Genomic DNA, 25,569 nt, shown 5'->3' on the forward strand with positions numbered 1-25,569 from the left:
AAGGGAGTCAAGCAAAGCAGAGAGGTGCTGGAGGACAAGGGGAGGATCTCCAAGTGTTTAACTGCACTTCAGTGGGGGCGGGGAGATCCTTGGATTGTGATCTCGGTAGAGCTTCTCGGTTAAATAATCCACCATATCATCAACATTGGCAGCCAACCGCATGGATGGTTTGCACATTAGCTTTTGCTGGAGGCAGGGGACTGGATTCGATGACCTTCAGCTCGAACAGGCTTTGTGACTTTATCGAGTGAGCAGTAGGGCCTCGAGTCACCTGCTCCTTTCAGAACCTCTGGTTCTCTAAATGATCGCTCTCACTGGCACCTTCAACTCTGCCCAATGCCGCTGGCAAGACAACACCTTAAAAATCCCCCACTGGAAATCCACCCTCTCCCCTTGGTCCTTCCAATCTCCAAAGCCCGCTGAGCCCAGGCCAGCTGTTTCTCCCTCGGCTCCTCTCCATCCCAGCACAGAGTGAGGCTCAGCTGGGGTTTGCATTCAGGAGGTCGGAAGCTGTATGACAAACCACACAGTTCTCACTCCTAGAAAATCTACTTCCTGCTTCCTAACAATAAGCCGGGATCAGAACTCCCGGTTCCTGCTCTTCCAGGAGGCCAAATTGGCGGGAAGAGGTGGACTCCCCCTGGCTCCACGCACGAATGAAGGCAGCAGGGGGCGCTATTCGCAAGTACAAAAAAGAAGTCCAAAAACTGCCTTTTCTTGACCTATAAACAGCGCCCCCTGCTGTCCAGCACCTATGTATACCACCCCATAATAATAATGATGGCATTTGGTAAGCGCTTACTACGTGCCGAGCACTGTTCTAAACGCTCGGGTAATAATAATAACGTTCGTATTTTCTAAGCGCTTACTATGCGCAGAGCATTGTTCTAAGCTCTGGGGTAGATACTGGGTAATCAGGTTGTCCCACGTGAGGTTCACAGTTAATCTCCATTTTCCAGATGAGGTAACTGAGGCACAGAGAAGTTAATTGACTTGCCCACAGTCACACAGCTGACAAGTGGCAGAGCCGGGATTCGAACCCATGACCCCTGACTCCCAAGCCCGGGGTCTTTCCACTGAGTCACGCTGCTTCTCTAGACGCAAGGTCATCAGGTGGTCCCACGTGGGGCTCACAGTCTTAATCCCCATTTTACAGATGAGGTAGCTGAGGCACAGAGAAGTCAAGTGACTAATCCAAGGTGATACAGCTGATCAGTGGCGGAATGGGATTAGAACCCACGACCTCTGACTCCCAAGCCTGTGCTCGGTCCACTAAGCCACGCTGCTTCTACCATACCCTACCCATACCAACCAAGATATGGCCACCCTTACTCAGGGACTCCCATCTTCACTTTTTCCACTGAAGTTTAGCTGGAGAGAGAGAGGGAGAGAGAGAGAGAGAGAGAGAAAAGAAAGCAGGCCAGGCCCCCATGGAAGACTGATTCTTCTCAGCCGTGTTAGCGGCTGGGAGCTGGTCTCCATTCTGTTGAAGTGACTCTATACACCGTTGGACCCATTTAAACTAAAGTATATTGGAGGTGAGCCAGGTTGTAAGCACTAGCTACACTGTCAGGTGCATCACCCGTTAGAAGAAGGAATTTTTTCCCCTCTCCTTCTCTGGCATGCTGGACTGGGCGTTCACAAGGTAACTCCTTCCGCCCTCTGAGATCCTTGGTGGCCTGGAGGGGACGCAGTACTCTGCACACAGTAAGCGCTAAATAAATACAACTGAATGAATGAATGAATAAAACAGGGATTAAGACTGTGAGCCCCATGGGGAACTGGGACTGTGTCCATTCTGATTATTTTGTATCTACCCCAGTATTTAGTAATAATAATAATGTTGGTATTTGTTAAGCGCTTACTATGTGCAGAGCACTGTTCTAAGCATGGGGTAGACACAAGGGAATCAGGTTGTCCCACGTGGGGCTCACAGTCTTAATCCCCCCTTTACAGATGAGGTAACTGAGGCACGAAGAAGTTAAGTGACTGGCCCAAAGTCACACAGCTGACAAGTGGCAGAGCCGGGATTCGAACCCATTACCTCTGACTCCAAAGCCCATGCTCTTTCCACTGAGCCACGCTACATTCCCAGTACAGTGCAGTGCCTGACACAAAGTCGGCACTTAATAAATACCATTTAAAAAAACAAACCAAAACAAAAAACCAAACACGTTCCCTTCCAAAACAAGCTTATGAGTCTAAAGAGGGTTAGAGTCCTCGCAGACCATTTTCTCCCTTTGCAGTCTGTAAAGTCATAGTGGGCAGGGAACGGGTCTGCTAATTCTGTTGTATTGTACTCTTCCAAGCGCTTATTACAGTGTTCTGCACATAGTAATCGCTCAATAAACATCATTGATTGATTGATTGCTGCCTGTCACACTCATTCTCATCTGATGGAGCACAGGAGATGGGGCAGGTTGAGCTTGAAGCATTAGGGACCCAGAAACACTCTTTCTATCCCTAAGAACTTCCTGAGCAGAGGCTTCTGCCTCTCCCAGCTCCTGTCTACTTATGGATTCCTCTTGTTCGCTCCTCTTCCAAATCCTGCAGGATTTAATATCCACTCTGTAATCTACTGGCACCAACAGGCATTATCTAACTAAACCTTAAATTGAAAACGCTAGTCTTCCATTTTCCCCCACCCTGCAGGAGTCCGGGGCCTCTCCTGGTCTGATGGCTTGTACTCTTTCTTTAATTAAAAGCCATCCCTCGGCCGTCCGGGGCCGGGAGAACGTGTGGGGTCTGAATTCCCAGAGGAAGACCTTAGGGGAAGGAGGAAGGGCTCAGTGGTGGTGAGCATGTCTGAGGGGTTGGGGCTGTCAGTGGGGGCGGGATGGGGGAGAATGGCTGAGACAGGGCCAGAACAGGTAACCGGCCTCCTTTGAGATGCCCGCAAGGAAAACGCAAGACACTAGAGAAGCTGTATGGCCTAGTGGCAACAGCACCGGCTAGGGAGTCAGAGGACCTGAGTTCTAATCCCGGATCTATCACAGATCTGCGGGGTGACCTTAGGCAAGTCACTTCACTTCTCTGCCACCCAGCTCCCTCATCTGTAAAATGGGGATTGAGACTGTGCACCCTATGAGGGACAGAGACTGTGACCAACCTGATTACCTTGTAACTACCCCAGTGCTTAGAACAGTGCTTGGCACATACTAAGTGCTTAACAAATACCATTATCATTATTAGTAGTAGTAGTAGTAGCAGCATGGGAGGCAGTGTGGCCTAGTGGAAAGAGCTCGAGCCTGGAAGTCAGAGGAGCTGGGTTTTAATTCCAGCTCTGCCACTTTTCTGCTGTATGACTTCGGACAAGTCACTTAACTTCTCTCTGCCTCAGTTTCCACAACTGTAAAATGGGGATGAAAGACCTGTTCTCCCTCTATTTGGATCGTGAACCCCACATGGGACATGGACGGTGTCTGATCTGATTATCTTGTATCTACCCCAGTGCTTAGAACAGCGCTTTACCCATAGTTAACCATAACATAATTATTATTAGTAGTAGCAGGGGTATTAGTGGTCGAAGTTTTAAAGCAGTAGTAGTTGAATTGGAGAAGCAGCGTGGCTTAGTGGTAAGAAACGGGGCTTAGGAGTCAGCGGTCATGGGTTCTAATCCCGGCTCCACCATTTGTCAGCTGTGTGACTTTAGGCAAGTCACTTAACTTCTCGGTGCCTCAGTTCCCTCATCTGTAAAATGGGGATGGAGACTGTGAACCTCACAGGGTACAACCTGATTACCCTGGATCTACCCCAGGGCTTAGAACAGTGCTCTGCATATAGTAAGCGCTTAACAAATACCAAAATTATTATTATTAGAAGTTCTAGTAGTGATAGAAGAAATAGTAGTAATAGAACTAGTGATAATGGTAATAGTAAGTATCAGCTCCTCTCAGGGTCACATCGGGAGAGTTTCCAATACTCTACCAGTCTCTACTATGGGATGGAGAGTCAAGCAGAGGCCTACCCAGTCCATCCCCAGCTTGGCCAGTGGCTAGCGAGTGGAAGGCCATCTGCTACAAGTCAAAACCCACCTGTGCTGGGCAGCAGCGGCATGGAAGCGAGGCGAGGGCAGAGACTTAGGTTTATCACAAGGAAGGAGGCAATGGGACACCACTTCTGTATTTTTCACCAAAAAAACTCGACGGATCCACGACCAGAACGATGGCAGATGGAGATGGGGCGTTCTGGGAGAGATATGTCCATGGCATCGCTGTGGGTCGGACATGACCTGACAGCATAAGACAACAGCAAGAAGTTGTAGTAGAAGGAGTCATAATAGGAAGTAGTAGAAGTAGTAATACTAGTATTCATTCATTCACTCAAAGATATTTATTGAGCGCTTACTGTGTGCAGAGCACTGTACTAAGTGTTTGGAAAGTACAATTCAGCAACAAATAGAGGCAATCCGGACCCAGCAATGGGCTCGTGGCTCAGCGGAAAGAGCCCGGGCTGGGTTCTAATCCTGACTCCACCGCTTCTCAGCTGTGTGACTTTGGGCAAGTCACCTCACTTCTCTGGGCCTCAGTTACCTCATCTGTAAAATGGGGACTAAGACTGTGAGCCTCACGTTGGACAACCTGATTACCTTGTATCTACCCCAGCATTTAGAACAGTGCTCGGCACATAGTAAGTGCTTAACGAATACTAACATTATTATCATTATTAGAAGGAGGAGACAGACAACAAAACAAAACAAGTAAACAGGCACCAATAGCATTAATATAAATACATTGAATTATAGATATATACACATCTTGAATAAGATAAATGGAATAATAAATGTGTACACATATACACAAATGCTGTGGGGAGGGGGGTAGAGCAGAAGGAGGGAGTCACATTAGTAAAGTAATCATAGTAGAAGTAGGAGTAGTAATAGCTATAGTAATAGGAGGAGGAGGAGGAATATGTGATGAGTGCCTATGTGGTGTAATACACTGCTCTAGGTGTAATATGAGAAGTAGCGTGGCTTAGTGGCAAAAGCATGGGCTTGGGAGTCAGGGGTTGTGGGTTCTAATCCCAGATCTACTAGTTGTCTGCTGTGTGACCTGGGGCAAGTCACTTCATTTCTCAGCTACCTCATCTATAAAATGGAGATTGAGACTGTGAGCCCCAAGTGGGACAGGAACTATGTCCAACCTGGTTACCTGGTATCTAACCCAGTGCTCAGAACAGTGCTTGGCACATAACAAATACCATAATTATTCATATGAGAGGTTTTATTAACAAAGTGATACATTCCCTGCCCACAAGAAACTCCTAATTTGGAAGGTCCAAATGAAGACATACATGAGTGGCTGAGGAGATTTTGAATAAGCTCAAAATAATAATAATAATAACAATGATGGCATCTGTTAAGCGCTTACTATGTGCCAAGCACTGTTCTAAGCACTGCAGTAGGTACAGGGTGATCAGGTTGTCCCACGTGGGGCTCACAGTTTTAATCCCCATTTTACAGATGAGGGAACTGAGGCACAGAGAAGTTAAGTGACTTGCCCATGGTCACACAGCTGACAAGTGGCAGAGTCGGAATTCAAACCCATGAAGCGTTAGAGATGGGCTGAAGCGAAGGTGCACTATCAGGGTGCTGAGGAAGAAATCAGAGAAGACTTGTTGGAGAAGGTGGGATTTAAGGAGGCCTGTGAATGTGAGGAGAGCAGGGGTCTGTCTCTTGGGCAAGAAGAGCGTTTCAGGTTGGGAAACAGGGTGACAGAAGGAAAGAAGTTGGTGGGGCATCAAACAAATCATCGGGCTAAAGTCCAGAGAAAGCATGTCCACAGACCTGCACCATTAATCAGGAAGTCCATGTGATTCTTCTCCCCCCTAGATGTAAACTCGCCATGGGAGGGGAATGTGTCTTTTGTATTGTCATATTGTATTCTCTCAAGTTCTCAGTACAGTGTTCTGCCCACAGTAAGTGCTCAATAAATACGACTGAGTGACTGACTGACTTGTTGATGAGGGCCATTTCCTGATCTACTCTGGGTTCCCAGACCAAATCATTCCCATCCCCACCTCCTGGAGCCTGGAGTTTCAAAGCCCCACAGTGTTTTATTTAACCCTGCTATTAATGATAATTACTACAACTCCTCATGGTCCCATTAATGGCTGGTGTTTCTGGGAGGCCCTGTCTCCACCGAGCTCATGCCCCTTGAAGATGTGACCTTGGGTCCCGAGAGGCGGAGATGGTTGCCCCTGTTTAACTAAGCGGAGGACTCAAGGGCCCAGAGAGGGAAGAGGGCTTGCTTGGGGTCATACAACAGGAGCAGAGGAGGGGTCCGGGGGGCCCGGTGCTCACGCTTTTCCTGGCCCGGCTGTGACCCAGGTGCCATGAGGGAGCAGGAGTGATTTATGGGGGAGGGAGCACCCCGGCAGGGAGGATTGCCAAGTCAGCGATTCCCTCTCCCAGCTCCTTGCTTATGCCCTCCCTGGTGTCTGCCTCATCTTCCTTAGCCAGTCCTCTCGCCCACCTCTCCTTCGCAGGATTCTCCTCTCCCCTCACTGGTCCCCGGTGCCACTCAGAGAGATAGTAATAATAATAATAATTATGGTATTTGTTAAGCTCTTACTATGTTCCAGGCACTGTTCTAAACACTGGGGTAGATACAAGCAAATTGGGTTGGATGCAATCCCCGTCCCACGGGGGCTCACAGCCTCATTCCCCAATTTACAGATGAGGTAACTGAGGCACAGGGAAGTGAAGTGATTTGCCCAAGGTCACCAGGAGGTGAGGTGATGAAATTTCCTATTTAGGCTGTGTGGGGAGAGGAATCTGGGCAATTCATCTAGTCAAAATTCAAGCACCTTGGAGAATGAAATAGTAACACTAATAATAATAATTGTGTACTAAGTGCTGGGGTGAATACAATCTAATCAAGGTTAGATACAGTCCCTGTCCCACATAGATCTCAGTTTTAATCCCCATTTTACAGATAACTGAGGCTCAGAGAAGTGAAGTGACTTGCCCAAGGCCACACAGCAGACAAGTGGCAGAACTGGAAATCGAATCCAGGTCCTGCTGACTTGCAGGCCCGTTCTCTATACACTAGGCCATGCTGCTCTGGTGCCCCTAGACAGCCGGTTTTGAGGCTGCTGTGCAATGACTAGTTCTCCCCAGGGGAATGCAGCTGCTTCTGGGATGGGGCGCTGAGCCATTCTACTGGAAGCATGGGTCTTTGTGAAAGGAAAGAGGGGATTTGGGGGAAGACAAGCCTAGTAGGGGGAGGACTGGGAAGGCAGGAAGGAGGGACAAGCTGGATTGTATGAATGAGGTGAGCATCGTCACCAGACCTGGTATAGATGGGAAGGTAGGCATGGCCTAGTGGATCCAGCCAGGGCCTGGGAGTCAGAAGGACCAAGTTTCTAATCCAGTTCTGCCTCTTGTCTGCCATGTAACCTTGGTCAAGTCACTTCACCTCTCTGTGCCTCAGTTACCGCATCTGTAATTTGGGGATTAAGACTGTGAACCTCATACAGGACACAGACTGTGTCTAACCTGATTACTCTGCCCGAAAGGACAGATCTGAGACCCAGGGATGGGGGGATAACTGGAAGAGCCTTCATCCCCTCCATGCATCCGGGCCTGCTCCTTCTGCCCCACTGCTCCCTCAAAGCCACCTCCTCTGGGAAGTCTCCCTGAATTAACCCATGTAAATCTCATCCCTGCCATAACAATCATTCGACCATATTTATTGAATGTTTTCTGTAAGCAGAGCATTGTACTAAGCACTTGGCAGAGTACAGTACAACATAGTTGCTAGACACATTCCCTGCCCACAGAGAGCTTACAGTCATCATCACCCTGGCTGGACTGGGGAGCTCCAGAAACTTTTTGGGGTTTTTTTAAGTCATTTTGGGTCTTGATGAATCTTGGCTATCAGTTCATTCATTGGCGTGTATGTATGTGTGTGTTGTGGTGTCTACTCCATCTCCCCTAACAGACTGTCATTTCCTTGAGGGCCAGGGCAATGCCCTCTTCCCTCTGTCCTTGCGACCAGTCCTCCTGAGATCTCTCCCAGGCTGCTGACGGCCAGACCTTGGTCTGTCCAACCCTCCTCCCCCACCCCGGCCTCAGCCCTTCCCCAACTCCTTCCCCCACCTTCACCCTTGTACCTCTCAGGGCCGGAATCTGGAACAGAAGGATGGAGCTGGTGGGTTTCCACCATGTGGACAAACTTGTTATTTAGCTGGATTGTCACCTCCTTCGCAGCTAATTTATCAATCAGGAACAGTCATGTGGAGGCTGACTGGGGCAGATCCCGCTCACGGTTCAGCTGCCAAAAGGAATTCTAGAATCCCAGAGCTGGAGGGGATCTCTGGAGGTCAGCTGGTCCTGTCCCCTGCCTTCGGGCTGGTGACTGCCTAGCCCATGCAGACAGGCACTGGCTGGCAGAGGCCAAGATGTCTCTCTGTGGCATTGGGTCTACCAACTCTTTTATACTGTGTTCTCCCAAGCGCTTAGTACAGTGCTCTGCACACAGTAAGTGCTCAATAAATACGACTGATCGACTGACTCTCCATTTCACCTCTTCCCCCTTGTCAACGCTGTGCAGTGGGGCTGTTTCCTAGTTGGAGATCAGCTCTCCACCTCCCTTCTGCTCTTCTCCGACTTATCACTCCTTTTTATAACAATAATAATAATGGTATTTGTTATGTGCTTACTATGTGCCAAGCATTGATCTAAGTGCTGGGGTAGATACGAGTTTACCAGGTTGGGTACAGTCCCAGTCCCACGCTGAACTCACCCTCTTATTCACCATTTTACAGATGAGGTAACTGAGGTCTAGAGAAGTGAAATAACTTGCCTAAGGTCACACAGCAGACACATGGCAGAGCTGGGATTAGAACCCAGTTTCTTCTGGCTCCCAGGCCCATGCCCTATCCACTAAGCCATGCCTCCTACACTCTCATGACAGGAAGGGAATTCCTCTCCTTGGAAATACGATGTCTTGGGTGAAACTCTGAGAAACACTTTCCTTCTCCACCCCTTTTCCATCACACTGGCCCCTGGGGGTTTTGGCCATTCTCCTACCTCCCTGCTGGCTTATCCTGTGACCACTTAGGGGCAAAAATTTCCATTTTATTTTATTTTTTATGGTATATGTCAAGTGCTTACTATGTACCAGGCACTGAACTAAATGCTAAAGTAGATACAATAATTAATAATAATGATGATGATATTTGTTAAGCACTTTCCAGGTGCCAGGCACTTTACTAAGCATTGGGGTGGATATAAGCAAATTGAGTTGAACACAGTCCCTGTCCCATGTGGGGCTCACAGTTTCAATCTCCATTTTACAGCTGAGGTAACTGAGGCACAGAGAAATGAAGTGACTTGCCCATGGTTACACAGCAGACAGTGGCAGAACCAGAATTAGAACCCATTACATTCTGACTCCTCGGCCGGGGCTCTATCCACTGGGTCATGCTGCTTCTCCATAAATCAAGCTCCTCCCTCAGCCAGCTCACCCTCTCCCAAGTCAGTCCTCGGAAAATCACCGATCGGTTGAGCGGAAGAAGCACGAAGCACAAAATACAACGGATTAGAGATTCCTACTTCTTTCCTTGCCTCTGCTTCACGAGCCCAGACTCAGGCATCAGATTTGATTTACTGGCAACAAACTTCTCTACATTCCAAACTGTGCTGGGGGCAGCATCGCTCCATAGCGTCCAAGTTCATTTTCGACCCCTAATCGGGCCCCAGAAGTAATCATCCCCAGGTAAAGCTAAGGACCCAGCTCGCCCAAATTATGCTAATGACGGCGATTAAACTTTGGTTGATCAGAAGAATAACAATGAGAGAGAATTTTCCTTTTTCCCCCCTCGCCAATCCCCTTAATGCCACTATCTCTGCACCAGCTGAAGCTGCGATTAAATATAAATAAAATACCATTTTAAAAAGCCGAGCTAAACCCTTTGGACATATTCTATTCTCTTTCCAGGCACACGGCTCCTGCTGGTGTTGACAGAGGCTTAGGAAACATGTCTCCCTCAGCCAGAGATTGCTGGGAGATAGTGCAGGAGCTGGGGTGGAATAGAGCAATCCTAAATTTGCATCTCCCTTGCAAACCGTGAGAGATTTTCACACCTCAGGGAGGCACCGCTTCAACCCTGCCTCCTTCCTGTCACCGACCAGAGAAACGGAACTCTGACAGGGCCGGACTCGGGCCACTAGCCTGGAAGGAGAGAGATTTTCCCACCTCGGGGAGACACCACTTCAACTCTGCCTCCATCCAGCCATCAGGCAACTGGTGGCCAACACAGAACCCTAACAGGACTGGACTTCAGCTACCTAGCCATGAGGCAGGGAGACCCAGGGCTTGTTCTGAACCCTTCAGATCCTTCACAACATTGCTAAAGTTTGCCCTTTCCTCTTTTTCCAAACTGCTACCATGTTGATCCAAGCACTTCTCATTTCCCACCATGACTACTGCATCAGCCTCCTCGCTGACCATCCTGTCTCTTGTCTCTCCCCACTCCAGTCTTTAGTTCACTCTGCTGCCCGGATCGTTTTTCTGAAAAATCGTTCAGTCCACGTCTCCCAGCTCTTCAAGAGCCTCCGGTGGGTGCCCATCCACCTCCACATTAAACAGAAAATCCTTACCATCGGCTTTAAAGCACTCCAGCAGCTCTCTCCCTCCTAACTTATCTGGCTGATTTCCTACTACAACCCCTCCAGTACACTTCGCTTCTCTAACACCAACCTAATCACTGAACCATGATCTTGTCTATCTCACCACCCATCTCTCGCCCACGTCCTCCTTCAGGCCTGGAACACTCTCCCACTTCATATCTGACAGACCACCACTCTCCCCACCCTCAAAGACTTATTAAAATCATATCTCCTCCAAGACACCCTCCCCAAATCCTCATTTCCCCTACTCCCTCTCCCTTCTGCATCACCTTTGCACGTGAATCTGTGCAAAGATTCACGTGCAAAGGGGAAGCTGCACAGGACAGTGGATACAGCCCGGGCCTGGGAGTCAGAAGGTGATAGGTTCCAATCCCCGCTCTGCCACTTGTCTGCTGTGTGGCCTTGGGCAAGTAACTTCACTTCTCTGTACTTCAGTTACCTCATCTAGAAAATGGGGAGTAAGACTGTAAGCCCTGGGTGGGACAGGAACTGTGTCCAAACAGATTCGTTTGTATCCACCCTAGCACTTAGTACAGTGCCTGGAACAGAGTAAGCACTTAACAAATACCATAATTATTAATTATTATTATTATTACCCTTTAAACATTTGCTATTCACCTCACCCTCAGCCCTACAGTACTTATTTACATGTCCATAATTTATCTTAATGTCTGCCATTCCCTCCCCAATAATCTGTAAGCTCCTTATGGACAGGGAACAGGTCTGCCAACTCTGGTGCACTGTACTCTCACTCTTAGAACAGTGTTCTACACTCAGCAAGCAATCAATAAATACCACTGATTGAATGACTGACTGCAGTCTTTTGAGTCCTTGATCTGGTTGCCTGACCACTCTGATCTTGGACTTTTCCCTTATTTAAGAATTTATTTACACCCTCCTTATCACTCATGCATATATGTGTACTCATTTTTAATATTTTTAATGGAATTTGTTAAGTGCTTACTATATGTCATTCCCTGTTCTAAATACTGGAGTAGATACAGGTTTATCCAGGTTGGACACAGTTCATGTCCCACATGGGGCTTAAAGTCTCAATCCCCATTTTACAGATGAGGCAACTGAGGCACAGAGAATTAAGTGACTTGCCCAAGATCACGCAGCAAGCAATTGGCCTCTGCCAGGCTTAGACCTCAGGTCCTCTGACTCCTGGCCTGTGCTTGTTCCACTAGGCTAAGCTGCTTCTCTATTTTGAAGAAGAGGACCCAGGTGGGAGAGGGTCAGGAGTAGCTCAGCCCACAGCCGGAGTAACAGGGCAGAGTCGCTCTGGATTAATTAATCTATCAATCAGTCATATTTATTGAGCACCTACTGTGTGCAGTACATTATACTAAGCACTTGGGAGAGTTCCACACAGTATAACACATTCCCTGCCCAAAATGAGCTTACAGTCTACAGTGGGAGGAAGAAATTAATAGAAATCAATAAATTATGGATTAACCCTGGCTGAGACGAGCGGGTGCTTCAGAAATCCCCGCTTCCATCCCCACCCCAGGCCTGCTCCAGCCATGGACTCCTCATCTCTAGACTATAAGGTCTTTGTGGGCAGGGAATATATCTATTTATTGTTATATAGTCCCCCAAGCACTTATTACAGTAATAATAATAATAATAATAATAATGTTGGTATTTGTTAAGCACTTACTATGTGCAGAGCACTGTTCTAAGTGCTGGGGTAAATACAGGGTCATCAGGTTGTCCCACGTGAGGGTCACAATCTTAATTCCCATTTTACAGATGAGGTAACTGAGGCACAGAGAAGTTAAGTGACTTGCCCCCAGTCACACAGCTGACAAGTGGCAGAGCCCTGCACACAGTAAGCTCTCAATAAATATGATTGACTGACTGACCAACTGACTGTCTCCCCTCCTCTAGACTGTAAATTCTTTGTGGGCAGAGAATGTATCTATTTACTGTTAAATTTACTCCCTCAAGCACGTAGTACAGTGCCCTGCACACAGTTAAGTGTTCAGTAAATACGATTGACTGAATGACTGACTGACCCCTCCTCACCCAGTCCAGGGCTCCCTACTGCGGGGGTGACCGGCCCCGGGGGGGTTGAGTTTGGGACCGCAGACAGCCACTGTTTGGCTGGTTCCAATTTCATCGTCATGACAACCTGTCGAAGTGATTGCCAAAGTCGATGTTTCGCGCGGGGGAGTGGAGGGAAGGGGGGAGGGGGTCCCCATGCTGCGTCCTCTCTGCCACTTCTTTCTGTCTGATGTGCTGACAGCAGATTGCCGATCTATTGCCACGGCTCCTTCTCCTCTCTCAGCAGCCAGAGTGCCTTCATTTTCTCCTCTTCGCTCAGAGTTATCTCCGGAAAACGTCCCGTTTACTCGGTGGGAGGGGGGAGGCGGAAGATGAGACTCCTACCGGAGCCCTCTCAATCAACCATCAATCGCATTTATGGAGCACTTGCTGTGTGCAGAACACTGCACTGAGCACTTGGGAGAGCAATAATAATAATAATAGTACTTGTTAAGTGCTTATTATGTTCTAAGCACTGGCATAGATACAAGTTACTCTGGTTGGACACAGTCCCTGTCTCACATGGGGCTCACACTCTTAATCCCCATTTTTTATAGATGAGGTAACTGAAGCACAGCGAAGTGAAGTGACTTGCCCAAGGTCACATATCAGACATATGTCAGAGCCCTCATTAGAACCCAGGTCTTTCTGACTCCAGGCCCGTGATCTAGAGTACAATATAACACCGCTAATCTTCCCCAACCCAGATGAAATCCCTCTTCTTGGCCCTGAGTGGGGACCTTCTAAATATCACCTGGAATGGCATCCCTCTTCCCCTTCAAAATGGATCCGAAAGGCCATTGCCTCCAAGAAAACCCCCAAGATGAACCCTTTGTGGCTACGGGAAGTCCAACCATTTCTGCTCTCTTTGCTCCATATGCCCACCACCCCCACACTGGAGAAGCAGTGAGGACTAGTGGAAAAAGCACAGGACTGGGAGTCAGAGGATATGGGTTCTAGTCCCAGCTTTGTCACATGTCTACTGTGTAACTTTGGGCAAGTCATTTCATTTATCTGTGCCTGAGTTACCTCATCTGTGAAATGGGGATTGAGACTGTGAGTCCTATGTGGGACTGGGACTGTGTACAACCTGATTACCTTGTATCTACCACAGTGCTTGGCAAATAGTAAGCACTTAAATAGCACAATTATTTTTATTATTGTTACTACTCCCCTCCATGAAGTTTAAGTACAAGTTACCATAGGTCATGTTTGAGTATGGATCTCTTCTGTTCCAAGTATGTTCATTTGTGCTCTAAATCTATTTGTATGTCTGTCCATGGTTGACCTATCCTTCTAGCCTCCGGTACCCTGTCAGCTCCACAAGGGCAGAGACCATGTCTCAGTCAATCAATCATATTTTATCCAGCGCTTACTGTGGGCAGAGCACCATACTAAGTGCCCCATATCACACTCTCCCCTGTGCTCAGCACAGCAGGTGTGCATGACCGTGTGTGTGTGTGTGTGTGTGTGTGTGTGTGTGTGTATGTGTAAAAAAGCATGAGGTAATAATGATGATGATGATAACAACAATAATAATAACAACTGTGGTGTTTGTTAAGCACTTACAATGTGCCAAGCACTGGGGTAGATACAAGATCATCAGATCCCACATGGGGCTTCCAGTTTAAGTGGGCGGGAGAACTCCTCCATCAGACTGTCAATTACCACAGGACAAGGACCATGTCTCTTCCTCTCTCTGTCATTCCCCAGAGCCCAGCACAACATAGATGTTCTTCCCTCTCCTTCTCTTCCTTCCCTCCCCTTCCTTTCCTCCCGTCTCTCCTTTTTTTTCCTTCCTCCTCTCCCCTTCCTTTCCTCCCTTTTCTCCTCTTCTCTCTTTCCTCCTCTCTCCCTTCCTTCCCTCCTCTCCCCTAGTCTCCCTTCCCCCTCTCTCCCGCTGACTGGCAGAAGCTGATTGATCCCTGGCTTTGCAGCAGGGAAGTCTGTGCTGGTGCAGTGGTCTGGGAATGAGTGAAATGTCTGGGCAGACTGGTGGTTCCACTAGCAGATGCGAAACCCAAGCAAGGACCATGGTACTTTTGAGCAAACCAAGGTTGGGGGCTCTCTCCAGCCCAGCAACCTTCCGAGTTCTGCCAGGGCCACGGGTCGGGGCTGTGGGGGGACTGTGGCTTGGCCCACACCCTGTGTTGATATCTGAAAGTGTGGTCTCAAAAGGCCAGGTGGGTGGGTGGGCAGTGGCAGAAACCTATGTCTTTTCTGGATTTCTGGCTGCCATAGAGCACAGGCAGTATCCGGGCTCTGGATTCGGGGTGGGGGGAAGGGGTGCCTAAAATGAACTTCCCACTGGATTGATTTTGGGGTGGGAGGGACTCTTTGCCGCAGTCATCCAGCCAATTAATCGGATTTATCGAGCACTTAAAATATAACAGACACATTCCCTGCCTACAATGAGTTTACAGGGAATGTGTCCAGCAACTCGGTTAGTACGGTGCTCTGCACACAGTAAACGTTCAATAAATCCGATAGATTGGTTGATTGACCTGGCCTGGAACTGGGATTGCCAGTGCTCCCTATGTGCCAAGAATGGGACTAAGCGCTGGGATAGATACCCGATAATCAGGTTGGGCACAGCCTCTGTCCCACATGGGACTAGCAGTCAAAATGGGAGAGGAAACTGAGGCCCAGAGAAGTGTATGACCTGATCATCTCGTATCTATCCCGGTACTTAGTCCAGTGTTTGGTAGATAATAATAGCTGAACAAATGCCACAGGGATTTTTGAAACCAGGGTTTTGGTGGCTAGAGTTAGTTTGTCCAATCTCCAGATGTGACCGCCCGGGAGTGAGGTGGGTTCATGGACGGTCCTGCTGGCGTCTCCTTCCCTGGACCCAGTGGGGTGGGGATTGGATAACTGAGGAGAACTGAGGCAGCTGAGGCAGAAGGAAGTTTTTTTGGGAAAATCTCCAAATTGTACTGAGAGTGAGCTCCTGCCCCCTGCTTTGAGCAGACAAATTCTCCATCTGATTGAATCAGCCTGTTCTCAAAGATGCGTTCCAAAACTGAAATGGAAAGCAAATCCCTTCAAATAGGATGGCGCCTCATCTTAAACCCCCAGGGGATTGGGAGATTCTGCCACCTAACCCTCTGCCCAAAGCTCCTAGGCTGCTCTGGGTCTGACCGGAGCTCCAGAGCCAATGACCCCTCCCATCTTTAAACAGGAAGTTATCCCCTCAGATTCCCGGACAAGTACTCAAAGCCTCCCCAAGCTCAAGGCCGACCAGATGGGCCCGTCCCCTCCCTGCTGGTTGTCTCCAAATCACCAACTCTGCAGTGCCTTCCCCCTCGCTGCATGACCTCCCACTGCCATTCCTTTTCAGCCTGGCTCCTCTCCCTCCTCCAAGAAGCCCTCCTGGATTAGCTGGCGAATGAGGTGTTAGAGTTAACCTCTCTTTGCAAACAGAACCAGAAGCTCTCTACCTAAGGGGAAGAGAGGACAAACGGGGCGGGTGGGAAAGGAGAGAAAAGAGTGAAAACTCTCCAAAGCATATATATATATTTGTTTTTCTCCTTCGCCTCTCATTTCTTGTGGCCTAGTGGAAAGAGCCTGAGACGGAGGGTCAGGAGACTAAGTTGTAACTCCTGCTCTGCCACTTGCCTGCTGTATGACCTCAGGCAAATCACTTACCTTCCAGTGGTGGTGGGGGGTGGTTTGGGTCGGGGAGGCGGGGAGCTCAGTTTTCTCATCTTTACAAAGGGGATAAAATAGCTTGTTCTCCTTCCCTCTTAGACCATGAATCCAGTGTGGGACAAGGATGGTGCCCTATCTGATGATTAGTATCCTCTCCAGTGCTTGGCACATGGTGACTGTGAACCCCATGTGGGACAGGTACTGTGCCCATCCTGATAAACTTGTATCTACCTCAGTGCTTACTACAGTGCCTGGCACATAGTAAGTGATTAACAAATGCCATAAAAAACCCTTAAAAATACCATCTTAAGTTAACACTCTCCCTCTACTCCCTCTAAACCAATCTACTTTCTTCTTCCTGTAGGTCCCCGACTACACTCTCTCCACTATGTAGCAGAATGAGGTGGCCCATTCTGGAAGCAGCAACAGCCCATTCATTCATTCTTTCAATTGTATTTACTGAGCACTCAATGTGTGCAGAGCACTGTACTAAGCACTTGGAAAAGTACAGTATAAAAATAAACAGACATTTCCTGTCCACAATGAGCTCATTGTCTAAAGATGAGAGGAAATGAAATGAAAGGCTGAGAAGCATCATGGCCAAATGGATAGAGCACTGGGCCTGGGAGTCAGAAGGACCTGGGTTCTAATCCTGGCTCTGCCACGTGCCTGCTCTGTGACCTTGGGCAAGTCACTTCTCTGTGCCTCAGTTTCTCATCTGTAAAATGGGGATTAAGACAGTGAGCCCCATGTGGGACTTGCACTGTATCCAATCTGATTAACTTGTATTTACCCCAAGACTTAGAAATACCTGGCACATAGTAAGTGCCTCACAAATACTATAAAAAAGAAAATGAAAGGCTTGAGCCTCCTCCGGGCGGGGCTAACTCCCCCAAGAGACTAGCTGATTATATTCCCCAAGAAGTCATCTGGCTGCACCTCATGTTCTCATCAGAGGGATCACTGAGAAATGCCTCAAGCCTCAGTGAACCTCCTCCCTGCATCTTCTAGACTCTAAGCTCCTTGTGGGCAGGGAATGTGTCTGTTTATTGTTTTATTTAATTCTCCAAAGCACTTAGTAGAGTGCTCCGTACAAGGCAAGTGCTCGATAAATACGATTGAATGAATGAATCCTACCTGGTCTCTGTGCCCAGCTCCCACCCCAAACCCCTCTCCAAAGTCCCTGCTACTGCTGTGGGTGGGATCTGGGGCCTGGAAGGTAGCCTGTCCTGGAGGAGATGGGAGATGGGGGTGAATGGGAAGGTATTTACTCTCTATAATAATAAAGATGATGAAATTTGTTAAGTGTTTACTATGTCCCAGGCACTGTACTAAGCACTGGGAGGGTTACAACCAAATCAGGTTGGATATGTTCTTTGCAATCAGTCGTATTTATTGAGCACTTAGTGTGTGCAGAGCACTGTACTAAGTGCTTGGGAAGTACAATTCAGCAACAAATAGAGATAATTCCTGCCCACAATGAGCTCACAGTCTAGAAGGGGGGAGACGGACATAAAAACAAGTAAACAGTAGCATCATTATAAATAAAAAGAATTATATATATATATATATATATATATACATCATTAATAAAAATAAATAGAATTATAAGTATGTACATATATACACACATCCCATGTGGAGCTCACAGTCTCAATCTCCATTTTACAAATCAGGTAACTAAGGCCCAGAGAAGTGAAGTGACTTGCCTAAGGCCACATGGCAGGCAAGCGGTGGAGGTGGGATTAGACTCCCAGGTCTGCGCTCTATCCACTACACCATTCCATTTCTCTATGGAAGCTGGAAGCGACGAAGAGGTCTAGGTTCTTGTAAGCCAGTCTCCCACCTTTAGGCTGCAAATTGCCTAACCCTCCTGAGGCAGATGGGGGTCTTGTTTCCAAGACCCCAGTCCCACTTTGCTCTGTCTCCCTGGGGAAACTCACCAGCCGGCAGACTGGACTTCCACCCATTGGAGGCTACTGCACAGTCCCATCCCAAATCAGTCAAAAAGACATTTGATCGTATTTATTGAGCATTTACTGTGTGCAGAACACTCTACTTAGGGCTTGGGAGAAGCAGCGTGGCATAGTGGATAGAGCATGGGCCTGTAAATCAGAAGGTCATGGGTTCTAATCCCAACTCTGCCACATGTCTGCTATGTGACCTCGAGCAAGTCACTTCATTCAATAGTACTCAACATTCAATAGTATTTATTGAGCGCTTACTATGTGCAGAGCACACTGTACTAAGAGCTTGGAATGTACAAATCGGCAACAGATAGAGACAGTCCCTGCCCTTTGACGGGCTTACAGTCTAATCTATACAAATGAGCTGACGGGTACAGTGCTGAGGGGAGGGGGAGAGGGGGAGGAGCAGAGGGAAAGGGGGGGAAAGGGGGGCTTAGCTGAGGGGAGGTGAAGGGAGGTAGAGAGGCAGCAGAGGGAGCAGAGGGAAAAGGGGAAACTCAGTCTGGGAAGGCCTCTTGGAGGAGGTGAGCGCTCAGTACGAGCTTGGGCCGCCCCCCCCATGGTGCTAAACGCTGTGGTGGGTGTGCTCCCCGCGGCCGGTCGGCTGAGGAGGCAGGGGAGGCCGCCTGACCCGCTTGGGGACTTGGACTGCCTGTCCCCCCTAACACGCTCTCCGCCATGCGCGACCGGCACGGGGCGGGCCCCGCTTCACTTCTCTGGGCCTCAGTTACCTCATCTGTAAAATGGGGATTAAGAATGTGAGTCCCAAGTGGGACAGGGACTGTGTCCAAACTGAATAATATGTATTTATTCCAGAGCTTAGATCAGTGCCTGACACATAGTAAGCACTTAACAAGTACTATTATTATAGAGAAGCAGCATGGCTTAGTGGAAAGAGCATGGGTTTGGGAGTCAGAGGAGCTGGGTTCTAATCCTGGCTCCGCCATTTATCAGCTCTGTGACTTTGGGCAAGTCACTTAACTTCTCTGTACCTCAGTTATCTCATCTGTAAAATGGGGATTAAGATTGTGAAACCCACGCAGAACAACCTAAGAATAATAATAATAATAATGTTGGTATGTGTTAAGCGCTTACTATGTGCAGAGCACTGTTCTACGTGCTGGGGTAGATACAGGGTAATCAGGTTGTCCCACATGAGGCTCACAGTCTTCATCCCCATTTTACAGATGAGGGAACTGAGGCACAGAGAAGTAAAGTGACTTGCCCACAGTCACACAGCTGACAGGTGGCAGAGCCAGGATTAGAACCCATGACCTCTGGCTTCCAAGCCCGGGCTCTTTCCACTGAGCCACGCTGCTTCTCTACCTGATTACCTTGTATCTTCCCCAGCACTTAGAACAGTGCTTGGCACGTAGTAAGTGATTAACAAATACCATCATTACTATTATTGTTATAACAATAAACATATTCTCTGCCCAGATGAGCTCACATTCTATTGTGAGTCTAGTCCCCAGGCTAGGAGACTCTCCAGCTGTGGTGAAGGGTAGAGGGGGAATCCTGGGGACCCTGAATCTTGCTTCATGTGGACAGGGAATGTATCTGTTTATTGTTAGGTTGTACTCACCAAGCACTAAGTACAGTGTTTTGAGTACAGTGAGTGCTCAATAAATACCAGTGAATGAACAAATGAATCTTCTGGTTTTCCATCTCCAGCCCAAACCTATGCTCTGCTCTGCTCTTCTCTGCAGCCCAGAAGAAAGCGAGTTAGGAAAGAGGGATTAAGATTGTGAACCCCATGTGGGACAGGGACTATGTCCAACCTGATTATCTGGTATCTACCCCAGTGCTCTCCCCTCTCAAGGTCGCACTGGAGAGTTTCCAGGACTCTACCAGTCTTGGCTAAGGGAGGGAGAGCCAAGTGGAGGCATATGCATTCCATACCTAGTGGCTAGCAAATGGAAGACAATCCGCTGCAAGTCAAAACTCACTTATTCTGGGTAGCAGTGGCACTGGAGAGAGTCAAGGGTGAAGACTCAAGTTTACTGTACAGAAGTAGGCAATGATAAACCTTTTCCATATTTTTTACCAAGAAAACTCTATGGATACACTACAAGAACAATTGCAGATGGACAGTGGGGAAATCTGGGAGAGATGTGTCTGTGGAGTTGCTGTGAGTCACTAATGACTTGATGGAATAAGACAAGACCCCAATGTTTAGTACAGTGACTGGCACTTTACAAATACCATAAAAAAATGAGGAGGGAAGAAGAGGGCTGTCTCAGCCCCCCAAATCACAGGCACTGATTGACAGCCAAACACACAAATACAGTCTCACACAGAAATAGTCTCACAAAGAAACATGCTGACAATGTCACACTCACATCAAGGCAATCACATCAGTCACACACACAGGCCCAGAAAGTTGTACATTAACTGACAGCCAAGACACAGATTGGCAAACAACACAGTCACGGAGAATAGCCACCCACACAATATCCGTCTCCCCGTCTAGACTGGAAGCTCCCTGTGGGTAGGGAACCTGTCTACCACCTCTGTTACAGTGTACTTTCTCAAGCAGTTAGTACAGTGCTTGACATACAGTAAATGTTCAATGAATACCATTAAATGATTGATGCTGAAGGTGACACAACACACAAGATGTGGGAGGCTACCTCTCCATGCCTTAGCAGTGTCCGGGGCTCCTCAGCAGAGGCAGGGGACCTGAGGGGCCTTCTAGATGGCAGTCATCTCCCCACTGCCTGGTCCGGGCTGGACATCTGCTCTGGCAGAAGCCGGGGGTTGGGTCAGGCAGGTGAATGTTCCCTTCTCGCCGGCTTCAGGAGAGCCGTGGGGAAAGGGAAGGGCCTCTCCCCTCCCCCTGGGAAGTTCAGTCGGGACAGCTCGGGACAGCCCTGCAGCTGACCAGCTCCAACTCACCCTGCTGCAGGGCTGCCCAGCACAAGGTGAAGGTAATAATAATGATAATTATAGTATTTTTAAGTGCTTACTATGTGCCAAGCACTGTTTTAAATGCTGGGGTAGATACAAGGTAATCAGGTTGGGCACAGTCCCGGTACCACATGGGGTTCACAGTCTTAATCCCTATTTTGCAAATGAGGGAACTGAGGTATAGAGAAGTGAAGTGATTTGCCCAAGGTCACACAGCAGACAAGTGGCGGATCCTGGATTAGAGCCCAAGGTCGTCTTCGTCATCGTTCAGGGGTGTCTCTCTCTGCTCAGGGGGAAATGCAGAGTCTGCAGGGCTGGTTGGGGTGGGGGGACCTTCCTGACAACGAGCTTTTCCCAACCCTCCCACCACCCAGAGCCTGCCTCCAGCTCCAGATAATCCCATCAAATACTCTTATAGCAGCCATAAAACCCTGATTTTTTTCCTTCACATGTGTGACTCTCTGCATTTGGTAGTGTGTGTGCCTGCCAGGTGACATGTGGCTGTACGTGACTCCCTGTATGTAACTATCTTGTGTGCTGTGTCACTGTCAGCATCAATCAATTAATAGTAGATAGAGAACATTTACTGTGTGTTGGGCACTGTAATAAGCGCTTGGGAAAGTACAATATAACAGACACATTCAGATTAGGCCATGACACCAACTCCTTCTGGTGTCAACTGGGTCCTGGGCATCCCCCTATTATGACTACATAGCACAGTGGATAGAGCACAGGCTTGGGTGTAGAAAGTTATGGGCTCTAATCCCAGCTCCGCCACTTGTCTACGTGATCTTGGGCAAGACAATTCACTTCTCCTTGCCTCGGTTACCTCACCTGTAAAATGGGTATTGAGACTGTGAGCCCCACATGGGACAAGGACCGTGTCCAACCCGATTTGCGTGTATCCACCCCAGAGCTTAGTTCAGTGCCTGGTACATAGTAAGTGCTTAACAAATATAATAATTATTATTATTGTAATGTATGGGTGTGAGAGAGGTCCTGTTTCCACCGCTCCCTCTCCCGTCAAGGAGTCTCCGAGCTTACTGACCCACGGCCTCTGCTGGTGTGCCAGGGGCTGGATCTTGGGTAGTAAGCATGAGGGGATGAATTCCGGTTGACATGGCTGCCCAGGGGAGAGGCCCACTGAGGCCTGCCTCTCTCCAGAGGAATAAACAGAATTCTCCTCATCGAGTGACTCTCCCCGGCTTCTTGGCTGGCAGGTTATTTATATGTAAATTTGCCTGCTTGTGGTAGCTGCGCATAAACACGATAACAGAGAAGCCCTTTGGGGTGGCTACTACAGGACTTAGGAAGGGGAGGGGAAAGGAGAGTTAATATGGGATTAGTCACAACCAATTAGATGGTATCTGACAACGAAGGTATAAGGGATCTTGCTTCCAGAAATCAAGTGAGGGGGAGTGGGGGCATGGGGAGAAATCTAGCAGGCACAACCAAATCCCTCCCCACTATTCCTCCCTCTCTCCCACCCCCACAGATGAAGAGTGTAGCCTAGTGGAAAGAGCACAGGACCGAGAGTTAGGAGACCAGTTCTAATCCGACTCTGCCACTTGCTTGCTGCATGACCTTGGGCAAGTCACTTAACTTCTTTACGTCTCAGTTTCCTCATCTGGAAAATAAAGGTTACATATCTGTTCTCCCTCCTTAGACCGCGAACACTGTGTGGATCAGGGACTGGGTCTGCTCTGACTGTCTTGTAAGTGCTTCAAAATTATACCATTATTTTTATTAATAAAATGAGAAATGTGGTTTAGTGGAAAGAGCAGGGATCTGGAAATCAAAGGAGCTGGGTTCTAATCCTGACTCTGCAATTAGCATGCTGTGTAATGTTGGAAAATTACTCAGTTTCTCTTTGCCTCATCTGTAAAAATGGCAATTTAGTACCTATTCTCCCTCCCCCTTGGAATGTGAGCCCCAATGTAAGACAGAGAATGTCTTATCTGATTATCTGGTATTTCCCCCAGTACTTAGTACAATGTGTGGCATTTAATAAATCAGGCAATCAGATCCCCCTGCATCAATGTACCTTAGAAAAACAATAATTGTGATATTTGCTGATTGTTTACTATGTGATAAGCACTGTTCTAAGCACTGGGGTAGCTACAAAATCATCAGGTCCCACATGGGGCTCACATTCTAAGTAGGAGGGAGAACAGGTATTGACTCCCCATTTTTCAGATGAGGGAACCAAGTCCCAGAGAAGTTAAGTGATTTACTCAAGTCACACAGCAGACAAGTGGTGGAGCTGTGATTAGAATCCACATCTTTTGTCTCCCAGGCCCGTGATTTTTCCGCTAGGCCATGTTGCTTCTCAATTACTAAAAGAGGGTCTTCTTCCTGATTCTGGGGCACGAAAATGACTCGAGGCCATAGAGTCATTGGGAACCACAAGCTGGACAACTTGGCTGAAGTCTGTGGAAGGCTGGATGATCTTGGATAAGTCATTCCACCTCCCGGGGCCTGATTTTCTTCCTAGGCAAAATGGGGACAAGAATCTTTAGTCCCCTCTCCTGCCTTCCCACTGGAGAATGAGATGGGACACGTGAAGCCCTCTGGGGCAACTCAGCAGTGAAGAGACAGATGAGTCTGAGATGACTATAAAATAGAGTTCCCCAGGCGAGGATCTGGCAGGAGGCAGAGATGGGAATTCATAATGACTGTCATTTGATGGGTCAATCAGTGACATTTCCTGAGTGCTTACTTTTGTGAGGAGCACTGTTCTAAGCGCTTGGGCCAAGCAGCCCAGGAGCCAACCAGCTTACAGGAAGGGGGTAAGAGGGGCCCAGTTGTGAGGATGTGCTTTACAGAAAGGTGGGCAGGGAAAGTGGATTTGGAGACAAGACCAAGCCCAGAGATCCCCTGGAGCAGATGAAAGCACTGACAGGGTCTGGGGTGGACAAGGACAGGGGGCTCTCTGTGCAGATGCCTGCAACAGCCATCAAAGGTGGATTGGAACCCCCTTCAATAACTCACCAAACACCTCCACTATCCTTCCCACTCCCTCCCTCTTTCCCCCCTACCACTGGGTTCTAGGCCCTCAAGTTCAAGGCTTCGGACATGGAACAAACGGACATGGAACAAAACTGTCTTTCTTGTGACAGGAAATAAGATGACCCAGGAGACTGCCCGCATAATGAAGGGCCACTGGCCACAGGCTGCATTACCGTGTCTATTCAACCAGAATTGAAGAGGGCTTGGCCCTTTTCTAGTGATGAGGGGGTCAAGGGGAGGAAAGGGGGGTTGCCCCCAGACCCAGTGAGTAGAAGAAGCTGAAGCCCGCAGAGGGGTTTCTTCAGGCAGCCAAGAGCCAGGAAGGGGTGGGGGTGTCTACAGAGGACTTTCCTTTGGAGGGATGAGGGGAGATTTGGGGCAGGAGGAGAAGAAGGAATGTTATTCCTCTCTAAGGGTCATGGACTGCAGAAGGTGTGGGGGACCTTGGTGCTCTCCTCTCTTGCCAGTGGGTCATGCCCCAGCTCCAGGACAGCAGTCCAGGTGAGCTACCTCAGGGTTCCCAGGTCCTCTTCCCAGGGTGCACAAGGCCAAAAGGAAAGGAGACCACTGTGGCCCCCCCATGCAGTAACCCAACCTGGCCATGAAGACAACATCCACTTCATTCACGCCTCCCACCCACCATGTACAGCAGGTCTGGGTCACATCCATGAATGGAAACAAGAACCAGATTCAGATGTGGAGTAGTAGAAATGAGGGATCTTCTGTGGCCCACCAAAGTCACAAACCAATCACATATATTTGTCATTAAGGGGAGAGAAGTGGGGAAGGGGAGTGGGGGGGTTTGGAAGAAAGGAGGAAAGGAAGAGAGAGAGAGTGGGGAAGGGGGGAAGGGAAAGGGGTGAAGGGAGAGAGGGGAGAGGGTTAGAGAGAAGGGGAAGAGAGAAGGAAGATGGGAAGAGAGAGGGGGAGACAGAGAGGAGAGGAAAGGAAGAGAGGGATGGTGAGGGGAGAGAAGGGAAGAGAGGGGGAGAGAATAGAGGAGAGGAAGGGGAAAAGAAAGACAGAAAGAAGGAAAGAAGGAAAGAAGGAAAGAAGGAAAGAAGGAAAGAAAGAAAAGAAAGAAAAGAAAGAAAAGAAAGAAAAGAAAGAAAAGAAAGAAAGAAAGAAAAGAAAGAAAAGAAAGAAAAGAAAGAAAAGAAAAGAAAGAAAGAAAGAAAAGAAAGAAAAGAAAGAAAAGAAAGAAAAGAAAGAAAGAAGAAAGAAAGAGAAAGAAAGAGAAAGAGAGAAAGAAAGAGAGAGAAAGAGAGAGAGAGAGAAAGAGAGAAAGAAAGAAAGAGAGAAAGAGAGAGAAAGAAAGAGAGAGGGAAAGAGAGAGAGAGAAAGAGA

The sequence above is a fragment of the Ornithorhynchus anatinus genome, chromosome 11, assembly GCF_004115215.2.
Source record: "Ornithorhynchus anatinus isolate Pmale09 chromosome 11, mOrnAna1.pri.v4, whole genome shotgun sequence".
Classification (NCBI taxonomy): domain Eukaryota; kingdom Metazoa; phylum Chordata; class Mammalia; order Monotremata; family Ornithorhynchidae; genus Ornithorhynchus; species Ornithorhynchus anatinus.